Source organism: Micropterus salmoides, unplaced genomic scaffold (genome assembly GCF_014851395.1).
Source record: "Micropterus salmoides isolate LMB-PRFRI ecotype aquatic unplaced genomic scaffold, ASM1485139v1 Ms_hic_scaffold_8, whole genome shotgun sequence".
Lineage (NCBI taxonomy): Eukaryota > Metazoa > Chordata > Actinopteri > Centrarchiformes > Centrarchidae > Micropterus > Micropterus salmoides.
In genome coordinates, this window is record NW_024044570.1 from 32,473,649 (window position 1) to 32,485,680 (window position 12,032).

Below are 12,032 nucleotides of genomic sequence, written 5' to 3' on the forward strand. Positions count from 1 at the left end.
TGATGATTCCACTCACTCAGCCCGTTGTTACATAACCTGCTGTGGACGGTAAGGCATACTCCCTCTGTCTGAAAGCAATCTCTCTTTGTGCTGTAAAGCAAGGAAGCAGATGTCTTGTGAAAAATAAAGACAGGCGAAAGAAAGATTAGTCAAAATTGAAACAGCAGATTCCAACATATTGTGATTTTCACCCTCTAGAATGGGTCAAGCTCCTTAAACACTGGATCCTACATTTCCCATAATAGAACTCAATTGCATCCATTGTCTGGTAAATCCTTCAAACTAAGTTTTAAAGATGTGTGTGCTTACAAACCAGCTGGTAACACAGGCTTTATTTTGAAAATCTGTAGTCTCCAAACTCGAGCTGAGATTACCCAGTTGACATCACTACGCTGTATGAAAGTATGTATGTACTATAGACAATTATTTTAACACTGTGCTCTTTGCACATCAGGACTACCACAGCACTTGAATGTATCTGGACTGTTAAACTCAGACTCTTATTATTTAAGTAGTATTTATGTACATTTAAATTGTCTTTTGTTATTTTATGTGTCTGACTGCTAAGACGATTTAATTTCCTTCTGGAATGAATAAAGTGAACTATCCATCTATCTATCTATTGATCAATCAAATGTTTTCGTACTTAGTATCAATATTAATGTTGTTTTTGACAGACCCGCTTTCAGGATTTGTTGTCACCGATCTGACTGTGACTCCAGCTGTTTCTTGTGCTTTCCCTGTTCCCCCCTCCCCTGTGTGTCTGTGTGTGTTTGCGTTGTGGGGGAGTGGCTTATACTTCCTGGCACCTGGCTCATCTCCATACCTGATCTATTCATCAGCCATCTGCTCAAGCATTCCCACTCTCCTGCCACTCAACGCCTGATTGTTTTCTGTGACTTTTTCCCCTTTGTGGTTTTGCTAACGTGGGTTCCCCTGTGCTTCCCGATGTCTGTGCCAGCATCTCATGTCAGCCCCGCTTCTGCTCAGTCCTCCAATTAAATGCTACAATGACCATTGATTTTAGAACTACCATCTCAGACCTTCATTAAAGGAATTGGCATTGAATTTGTAGAACGGTATAAATATCTTGGAACAGTCATTGAAAGTGACCTGAAATTTGAAGCTAATTCTGATGCAGTCTGTTAGAAGGGTCAACAACGTTTGTACTTCCTCAGGAAGTTAAATGTTTTTAATGTTCAAAAGACGATTATGTGTTTGGTTTGCAAGTCTTTTATTGAATCTGTTCTTACTTTTTCTGATTGCATGGCATGGTAACCTGGACACTAGGGACAAAAACCACCTAAACAATATTGTAAAGGTGGCTGTTAAGGTTAAAGGTGTCTCACAGACTCCCCTGAAGGCTGTCTTTGACAGCCGTTCTCCTTAAGGCCAGGTTTATATTAGATTGATAGATCCCTGTGCAATAACCCTGCTTAATCGTCTCAGGTTACCTCACATTTTAGAGATTGTTTTATGTTTTTAGGGTCTTCTGAGTGTTCTGTATGTACTGCTCACGGTTTTAGTATTTGTTGTTTTGCTTTTGTGTTGTTTATATAATCCTTGTATGTTTTATCCTGTGCCCTGACTGCAGGTCAAGGTTCCCACTAGGGATTATAAATAGGGGTGTGACGATTAAAATGTGACGAGATTTTTCATCAGGTTAAAAGCTGTCTCACGGACTCAATTGATATTTTTCACACACTGTAAAAATTAAAACTTGAAATTGCTTTAATTTTAAAAATTTATTAGATTTTTTATTAAACTGAACAAAAAATACTTAATGGCATTGTAAACTTTGTTAAAATAGTTTCTTTAACTAACTTTATTACATTTCTTGTATAAAGTTGGTCTCAATGCAAAATTTATGGTGGCACAACTTTGAAATTGTAGTTGGAGCTGAGCCAACTCAAGTGGTGCTAAGAATGGGGTTTCCTAAGCAGTCCTGCAGGGGTTTTTGTCCACATGTCAGTGTTGGACATACCAGGACAATTCTCCTGTTTTCTTCAATAGAACCTGAAGTCATAAAGGTGAGTATTTTGTTTGAATATGAGTATTGAAAGTCTGGATTTGCAGTAGTCACATGTTTAATTCTTTCGTTTAAGCATGTGCTTGATGCTACACTGTAGCTTGCTTGCTAACTAAGTAGTCAGCTAATGTTTGCATGGTTAACAATGGTTTGATAAATTCCATGTCTATATGGACCGCAGAGTCGCTAATGGTTCAGAAGTGCATTGGGTGTGTCAACAACAAAACAGCTGATAGCCAGAGAACTTTGAACCACTATTCATTTATGTATTACATCAAAATAAAAACTGCGAACTACCGTAATTTATTTTTTATGGCCTTGTAACGTTACCCTACAGGGTTTCCCATAAATATATTTAAGTGTGCCCCACCCACCATTTTGTCAAGGCATTTGCTAGTTATCTTACACACTCTTTAGAATTGATTAGGTACACATAGACAAAACTAATGCAATGCAATACAATGGCTCTGCATTAAAACCTTTCTTTGATAGGTATTGTGGTGGTAAGTTTATTGAATTTGTTTGACAGAGGTATTAAATTATTTTAATGGTCAATTTGAAGGCTGTTTATGGTGCTAGTTAACCATGGGGTTACGTATACTGAGGAGTGTTCTTCACATTTTGTCAACTGTACTTTTTTTATACATGTATAGATGGATGGACTAAATATTTGGAATTATACCATGACTCAAAAAGACTCATGAAGGAAGGATTTATTTGGTGAACCTAATAAACTGACAACTGTGTGAGTGTATACCTTTTTTTTACACAGTCTATGGTGTATATACCCACACATGCCCCCACACAGTGTTCAATACATTTGTGCATTTTTACATTCACAACATTGACCCTGCATATTCCTCACAAAATGTATAACAACTAATTTGTTTATCTCCAAATGCTAAATTCTTACAGCTGTTGTCCTGTGAAGCTGGTGCTGCTCCGTGGCAGGCTCACCGGGAAAGATGTACTGAGGTTCCACCAACCACAACCCTCTTTCGTGTGCTAGATAGGTATGTTCACATGCAGAGTCACTATGTTTATTTACAATTTTCAGAGGCAAGGCTGTGAATTTTTTCTCAGGAAAAACACAGAACAGACAGCTAGCAGACTGTAAGTTGATGTACACAAAAAGTGTACTGAACTAAAATTTGTAAATGAGAAATAAACAAACTATTTGTTGACTTCAGAGAATATCTCCTCGCAGTCTGCGAGCCAGTAGCCAGTGAGTGCGAGAGAGATTATAAATACAGTGCATGGGAACATGCAACACACTAGAGAAGGTAAGGTGTGTTTGTTTTGCTGCAGAGTTTAAATTTCAAATCACAATTTAAGGAAATACAGTATATACACAGCCTAAATAGAAGGCAGTGTGGTTGTGCACAGTAAACTGTTAAAGTGTGTGAGAATATTTTGTTGTATAGATCCATTAAAAGTAAATTAACTAATTTGCCTTTTATTTCTCATTGTCCTTGCAGTTATCCTGTGTGTGTGGGTTCTGCGGTTTTCTGAGCTGAAGTCAACAAGATCTGTTGAGCCATAGACTACGACATGGAAGAGGAGCTCACTGGCCCTGTGTAGCATTAAAATCACACCTTACATTGCCAGACTGTAAGAAGACATCAACCTTTTTCTGTGAGTAATGCTAATTTGGAGAAACTTGGACTGAGCACATTTTTTTTCACTCACCTGGGACATAATTAAAAAATCAACAGACTGTGCATTGCCCTGAAATTGCTGAAAATGAAACCTTTGCCTTTGACACTTATATCATTGACCAGCCATCAAATGACTTTAATGAGGTAAAGGAAAAAAGTGGTTCAATTAACACTGGTGGGGAAGAGTATGTAGAAGCTGAGACTCTGGAACATAAAATTGCATCTCTTTTTGATGGTGATGAATGTTGAAATTGGTCATCAGATGTACATGTACACTATTTTAAATGCCTGTTTTAAAAGTTTACACTGGACTTGCATGATTCCATCTTGAATGATAGAGTCATGTGTTTCTTTAATGTTTGTTGAAAATAAACATGGAAATTGAAGCGGCTTTGTTTGTGGAAATTGATGTTGTTGTTTTTTAAAACTTAGGAATTTGAGTTAGCCTCAAAACTCAAAAATCAGGTGCAGTAAGTTGCCTTGAAATTTTGAGTTTTTATACAAATGAAAGATAAGTTATCTGAACAAACCATAATTAGTTGGCACAACTAAACTTCAAAACTTAGGAATTTGTGTTAGCCTCAAAACTCCAAAATTGAGTACAGTAAGTTGCCTTGAAATTGAGTTTTCACAGCCTTTTCATTTTTACAGTGCACGCTGTCAAGACACACATTAATTTTCTCATGCAGTGAAAAACAAATGTAATAGCAATAACAAACTGATAACATAGACTCGCAGAGTGAATCATCTCCGCTCAGCTAATGCGACACTGGCCTTTATAGTGAACGAATGAACCTCTCGTGCTGTGAGCCAGTTGTGACTGAGTGGTAACGTAGCTGGTAGAATTTTGCATTAAATATCTAAAAACTGAGGCGCAACCCTGCTCTGTGTGGGACTGTGAGCTGCACTTTATCGGGGCTACTGAAGTTAACGTGTGGATTTGTAGTGAAATTTCCGCCTGATCAAGTGTTGTTGGTTAGTTTCGGTTTCACATGCAACATGCAGTCCCAAACTTTGGTAGTCAAACAGTCTAAAGAGGAAAATACCAATGGAGCAATAACGTAATGCACAGCCGAGTATGGGGCATATTATGAATTCTCATTAAATGATGTTAGTCTGGTAATATAACAACATTTTTCACGACATGTCAGAGAACAACGATACGTGGGAGAGATTCTAAATGTGCAGAAAGGTTTGAACATGAGCAGAAAACCTGCTGAAACACACGAGCTATTAAAGTCCAGAAATTTATGAGTGAATTAAAATTAATAAGATTATCATTGAGGTGAAAAGGTGCCGCATGCACATTTAAAGAGGTCATTTCCCTAAACAAAGACACAAAAAGGAAGGGAGACTAAATCACGACTGCATGTGCTAACTCGGCAGGGATGATATTACATGAGAAAAGTTGATCTAGAGGAGAAACATACCTGAAAGCAACACAGAATAAAAATATTTCCACCATAAACTGGTGCAGAAAAATTCACCAGAATGCAGAATATTGTGTTTGATGCTCAAAATTTTCTTATAATTCAGCATTGAAGATTTTTTTAAAAACGGTGTTCAAATCTCATCTCGTCTCGTGGGTTAAGTGTGTCGTCACACTGCTAATAATAAATGAACTGGTGTGAACTGAACAGCCTCCTGCTTTTGCCAGCCCAGCTTTCCCTTACCTCCATTCATAATTCTTTATTGAAAAAAATTTAGCTAAACATCATCCATCAAGTCTGTGAAAACACAAAACCTAACATTTGTGTTTCTCTCTCTTGTGTTTCAGTTTCTTTTCTTTTTTTCCCCATACTGATGGAGTTAGTCATAGGAGTTGGTTTAATTAAAACAAAATAAAACAATTTGTTTAGCAAGGTGTGAGAGTATAAGATGTGAATAGAAGGGATACCTTTTATGTAGTGTTATTAATGTTATTAATGTTGTACTGTAATGTAATGTCATAATATTTTTATATCTAGTTTAATTTTAAAGATTCTCCCTGTAAAGTTTAGTACAGCAAACAACATATCCACAGCCTGCATAGTATGGTGGGGTTTGTGGTCTTAATATTAATTAAAAATATATTAATATTAATTAAAATAATATTAATACAATTAATATGCTGTAAAATAACTTTTCTATTTTAATAATGCCGTTTGAATAACTAAAGATCTGAACTGAGCTGACTCATACTGTATTACAGTATGAGGACAAAAAGCAAGTATGAGAGTTTGTGCAGCTCACTGGAGATTCTGTTACACGAGGGCCAATCAACAGTACAATATATCTGCCTGGCTGAACATGGTGGAAGTAAATAAATCACTGTCAAGGCTGAACTTTAGCTGTATAGATGAATATGCCTTGGCAGAATCAGGTTAGGTTAAAGGATCGTTCAAAACTCTCAGTAAAGTCTTGAGACAGTTACACACAAAACTGTGTGGGTAACTGATTTGCAGTATACAGTATAAAGACATGACCTATCTTTTCATGTGACAACACTGAAGAAATGACACTTTGCTGTACAGCTTGTATAACAGTGTAAATTTGCTGTCTCCTCAAAATAATAATTTACATCACACAGCCATTAATGTCTAAATGGCTGGCAATAAAAGTGAAAATGTCCAAATTGGGCCCAATCAGCCATTTTCCCTCCCCGGTTCCATGTGACTTGTTAGTGTTACAAGGTCTCAGGTGTGAATGGGGAGCAGGTGTGTTAAATTTGGTGTTATCGCCTTCACACACTCTCATACAGGTCAGTGAAAGTTCAACATGGCACCTCTTGGCAAAGGACAGGTTCCACTCAGAACAGGTCTCGCCATGATCGACCTAAAAAGTTGAGTGGTATATGCTCAGCATCATATCCAGAGGTTGTCTTTGGGAAATAGACCTATGAGTGCCGCCAGCATTGCTCCAGAGGTTCAGCCTGTCATTGCTCAGACTACACGCACACTGCATCAAATTGGTCTGCGTGGCTGTGGTCCCAGAAAGAAGCTTCTTCTGAAGATGATGTACCAGAAAGACCGCTAACAGTGTGCTGTAGACAAGCTAAGTACTAAGTACATGGATTACTGGAACCATGTCCTGTGGTCTGATGAGACCAAGATAAACTTATTTGGTTCAGATGGGGTCAAGTGTGTGTGGTGGCCACCAGGTGAAGAGTACAAAGACAAGTGTGTCTTGCCTACAGTCCAGCATGGTGGTGGGAGTGTCATGGTCTGGGGTTGCATGAGTGCTGCCTGCACTGGGAGCTACAGTTCATTGAGGGAACCATGAATGCTAAATTGTACTGTGACACACTGAAGGAGAGCAGGATCCCCTCCTGTCAGAGACTGGGCTGCAGGGCAGTATTCCAACATAACAACCCCAAACACACCTCCAAGATGTGCCTTGCTAAAGAAGCTGAGGGTAAAGGTGATGGACTTTACCCTTTATAATACTCTATATAATAATATATTCTCTCTCTCTCTCTCTCTCTCTCTCTCTCAATACATATTAAAATAAATAATTTAACATTATCCTTATGCACAAAAGCAGAGCCACAATTACAAGGTGAGGCTTACCATAAAGATCTGAATGCCTCAGAGCTAGAGGAGATTCTTTTTGACTCACAATAATGCTCACCAGGTTTCATACATAAGTAGGTCTACATAACTAATGGGAACAACAGGCTGCATGTTAAATATTTCCTCTAACTAACATAATATTATATATTAAACTGGCAAATTAAATGTCATAAAATTGCAAAAATAGAAAAAAACTTCACAGATTTGTTTTGGAAGAGTTTTGTTTTGACACAGAAGGGGTAACAGTAACATTGTGGAAGCTGAAAAAGATTTTAACAGCTATAGTGGCATTAAAAGAATAGCAAGAAGGTGAAGTTCTTCACATCCTACGGCTCCAAAGTCAGTGATTAGCTTCCTTTGGTAGCAGTGTTAGCTTACTCTTTGACATAAACACAAGTCAGAACCATATTGCCACTGGGCGCAGCAGCAGGGGGTACAGTGGCCTCTGCTAGTTCAGCTTCCACATAGCAAGTATAAATATTTGTAATGAAACTATCAATTAAATAATAATCAAAATATTAATTGCTCATATCACGCTAGTTCACGTTATGTTAATCTGAAGTTACAGGTCACCAATATGGTCTTACAAATGTTTTGTTAACAGCCAGAACTATTATCCATCCATCCATCGTCAACCGCTTATCCTACCTACAGGACAGGTCGCCAGTCCATCGCAGGGCCACACATAGACAAACAACCACTCACATTCACACCTAAGGACAATTTTAGAGACACCAATCAACCTAGCCTGCGTGTCTTTGGACGGTGGGAGGAAGCCGGAGCACCCAGACAGAACCGACGCAGACACGGTATATTTGATTTTGAATGTTTTACCCGTTACTTTCGCTTCCAAAAAAGGAATAGACCATGTGACTTCTGTTCTTGGTTTATAACAAAAAACTAATGGACTGAAGTTCACAGACCCTCTTCATTCTTTGTTCATAAAGGAGTAACGATAAAATTAATCCCCAAAAACTTTTAGTTTTAATTCTGACCAAATAATCCCTCTTTACACATATGCTACAAATAGCATTTTATTAAATCATTACCACATTAATTCAGAAATGTCAATCAGTTGCTCAAAAGCTTCTGCATTTTCATTGATGTAATGACAAACCCAATCTAACACCTGATTGGATTTTACTAGGAAATCTCTTTGATTGTTTTACGGCACAAAACAGAGAAATAAACATTTAAGACTTTTTCACAGTGCTAAATGGTGGGAGAAAGGTAAAAGGCTATTAAAAACACAAACATCCTTATTTGCTTTCTTGCTAAGAGTTAGATGAATAGCTAGACGAGAGTGGTTCTCATGTCTGTGTGCTAAATATGAAGCTAAAGCCAGGAGAAGGTAGCCAACTGTCCAGAGAAACACAGAATTGTCCCATAATTGGAAACTGAATGACATCTCGCCAGTTCTCCAATTTCCATTCCATACCTCTGCAATAGATTGCCTTTTTGTCGACGTTAAGAGTTGTTCTGTTGACAATTCAGCGATGACAAATTTACCTTAAGACCTTCTTCATTTATAAAACACCTAAAATAAGCGAGTTCACCCTTTGTACATCAACAGGAAACTGAAACTGTTTGATTGATGAATGAATTTTGGTGAGTAAGCAGAAAACACTGATCTTACATTACAGTGGAGTTCAGGTTTAACTGCCCCCCATTCATGATACCCCAGCTAAAATAAAAGACAATGCTGTATTCTTACTTTGTCTGTGTATAAGTTCTATGTTTGTTGTCCCTGTAATGTAATGCTCACGGTCTCCCACTGACTCAGCTGACCATCTAGAGAATCATTTGTCACACTTAGTGAATAAGGGCAAATGGGAAGAAAAGTGCTTGTTATATGGTACCATTTGTCATTGTTGGGAAACGAGAACCTCCTCTACTGAATTAACCACACACACATACACACACTGCATATGCACTTGCTGACCCCATTTATCAAGGCCCTGATTACAGGCCAAATAGACTGCAGTCAATAGTATTGACTGGCCCTGCAGGACCTGCAGGTTACAGTGTCCCTGAGCTCTTCATTGTCTTTGACTCTAAAAAAACATCTTCAGCAGGGGAGAAAGAAGACAGGAATGTGCATGTAACAGCATGTTAGATGCCCAAAAGTTCAATTAGGTCACTTTGTTAATGCCACAGAAGCATCACGGAAATAAAGAGCAAAGGACAAATCCAGCACAGAGTTAAGCAGGATTCGTTGCAGAGCCAGCAAAGGTATATTTGGTTTCCAGAGGAGGATTTTAATTACTGTTTCAGTAATTAATAGTGGTGTGTGGATTAACACTGAGGTGCTATGGTGTCAGCATGAATTCACACACAAGAACAGTCTTGCCATGACATGCTTGAGGTTGTTTGGAGTTTATTAAAACTCACAGAAGGGATGTGCCAATTTTAAAAATGTTAACACATCAACATTTTTAACTAAGAGTATACATTAACAAGTTCAGGCACTTCAGACTAGTTAGGACTGTTTCAGTGCTCTAATGACTGACTTTATAATATACACCCCATAGAAGCAAACCTACTTTATTTTTCTATAAGCATGCAGCTCAGAAATGTGTACATTACAGTCCAGAGCATATGGGCTGGGATGGCTATAGGCTCGTTCTGTGCTGGGAGCCATGATTAATGCACACAGACTGGAGACTGGACCAGCACAGGGTCCCTCTCTGTTATCCCAAGGGAGGTAACCTAGTTCTGCTGGGGACAGTGAGAGAGAGAGTACATTTTCACATTTGTACATTTCTTTAGACCTCCCTTACATAAGCAAAATGCTTTAACATAAACACATGCACAAACACAAATCAGATTAAAGCAACACAAACTGTAATTCTTCTGTTTTGTGTTGTCACATCCAGTTATGCTTTAGTCTGATATTGTAACCAACTTATAGTCAATATCACATGACTCAAGCATCACATCAAGATCTTTGGCCAATCATTTGTTTTTGAGCATGGGAAGACAGACTGGTTTGATTTGGGGGTTTGCATTTATTCTCAGAGAGAACCAAAAGCAAAGCTTTTTTACAAAAAGAAAAACAGCGTGATTTACAATACTTACAGCAAAATGCAATAGACACCAACTGTACCACTCTATTTTCTCTAAGTTTAAGCATTATCTAAGTATCACTTCATTTAAATAGCTTAATTGGACCCGATTCCTACGAATCTCCTCCAAGCCATATCTTCTACTGTGGTCCCGGCAATCACTCATGATAAATACTTCTCTGGCTTCAGGAACCTTTCCGACCACTTTCAAAAGGGCTCGGGTTACACCCTTGCTTAAAAAGCCCTCACTTGACCCAACTCAAGTTGAGAACCATCGGCCAGCTTCTCTTCTACCATTTATATCCAAAACTATCAAACAGGCAGTCTTCAAACAGGTCTCAGAATTCCTCTCACAGAATGACCTCCTAGATCCATATCAGTCTGGTTTTCAGTGTGGCCACTCTACTGAAACGGCTCTTTTGTCTGTAACAGAAGCCCTAAGGTCAGCTAACGCTGCAGCCCAATCCTCGGTTCTTATCCTGCTTGACCTATCAGCTGCCTTTGACACAGTCAATCACATGATCCTCCTATTTGCACTCTCAGCAATGGGCATCTTGGGTAAAGCACTCCTGTGGTTCGAATCCTATCTCTCGGGCATTCCTACAATGTTTTGTGGCAAGGACAATTATCCTGCTCCCACTGCCTCTCCACAGGGGGGCCCCAAGGCTCAGTGTTAGGGCCCCCCCATTCGCTCACATAGGTTCTCTTACCACTGCTACGCAGACACTACGCAACTCTACCTATCCTTCCCGCCAGACGACCCCACCGTCTCGGCGCGGATCACAGACTGTCTCTTGGACATATCTGCATGGATGAAGGCTTGCGACCTCCAACTAAACCTCTCTAAGACTGAACTCTTGGTCATTCCAGCCAAGCAATCTATCCACCATAACATCAAACTACAAATTGGCACTTTAACCATCACTCCAACCAGCGTGGTGATAAACTTGGGTGTCATGATTGATGACCAGCTGTCCTTTTCAGACCATGTTGTTGCTGTCTCTCGGTCGTGCCGCTTTGCTCTATACAACATCAGAAAAATCAGCCCTACCTCACTAAGTATGACACCCAGATTTTGGTACAGGCCATGGTTATCTCTCGCCTGCTTGTGTGGTGAAACCCCTACAAATGGTGTAAATTAAACTCATTGTCAATTAAAATCATTTTATATATTCACAGTAAATTATATTTATTTTTAAAAGGCTGTGGGGGAATGGAACAGATAGGGTGTTGGGGCTCTAGGAATGAAAACTGGAGAATTATTTATGTTTGCATAAATATGAGTAGAGCATAACTGCTAAAGTTAGACAAATGAAATTGCCAACTCATATCATCCAAACCTTTATTACTTTTTTGATAAGCATGCCTCCCCAGGACACAGAGATGGGGCAGTCTCATGCACGCTGTCATGTGACACATCCAAACAGTGCTATGAGTGTGTGTAGTGTGTGTGTGTGTGTGTGTGTGTGTGTGTGTGTGTATTGCTGTTGCTGTGGGGGCTCTAGTGACTCTTTTGAAATTGTGGTAATGATTGAGTTTCATGATGAAACGGTAAATGGTGTAACCATTGGGATGCCATATGAATAAAAATCTTTATATTTTCACATATGCTTCCGAACAATGTGCAGCTTGTCAGGTTTGCATCATCTCACGCAATATTGCCTTATGCAATCACATGAACCAATTTTAGCTAACTAGCTAGCTTCCTAATATATAGGCAGAAGGCTCT

General features: G+C 38.9%; 1 protein-coding gene and 1 long non-coding RNA gene across 2 annotated transcripts in view; one reads left to right on the top strand and one right to left on the bottom strand.

Moving 5' to 3' along the window:
* Positions 1 to 12,032, bottom strand: part of LOC119894080 (synaptotagmin-9-like) — a 65,018-nt gene that overhangs the window by 17,674 nt on the left and 35,312 nt on the right. The gene's annotated exons all lie outside the window — the stretch shown is intronic.
* Positions 1,921 to 4,078, top strand: LOC119894081. The gene is made up of 4 exons (XR_005442867.1): positions 1,921 to 2,030; positions 2,683 to 2,774; positions 2,945 to 3,042; positions 3,508 to 4,078. It is a non-coding gene; the product is annotated as an uncharacterized LOC119894081 (long non-coding RNA).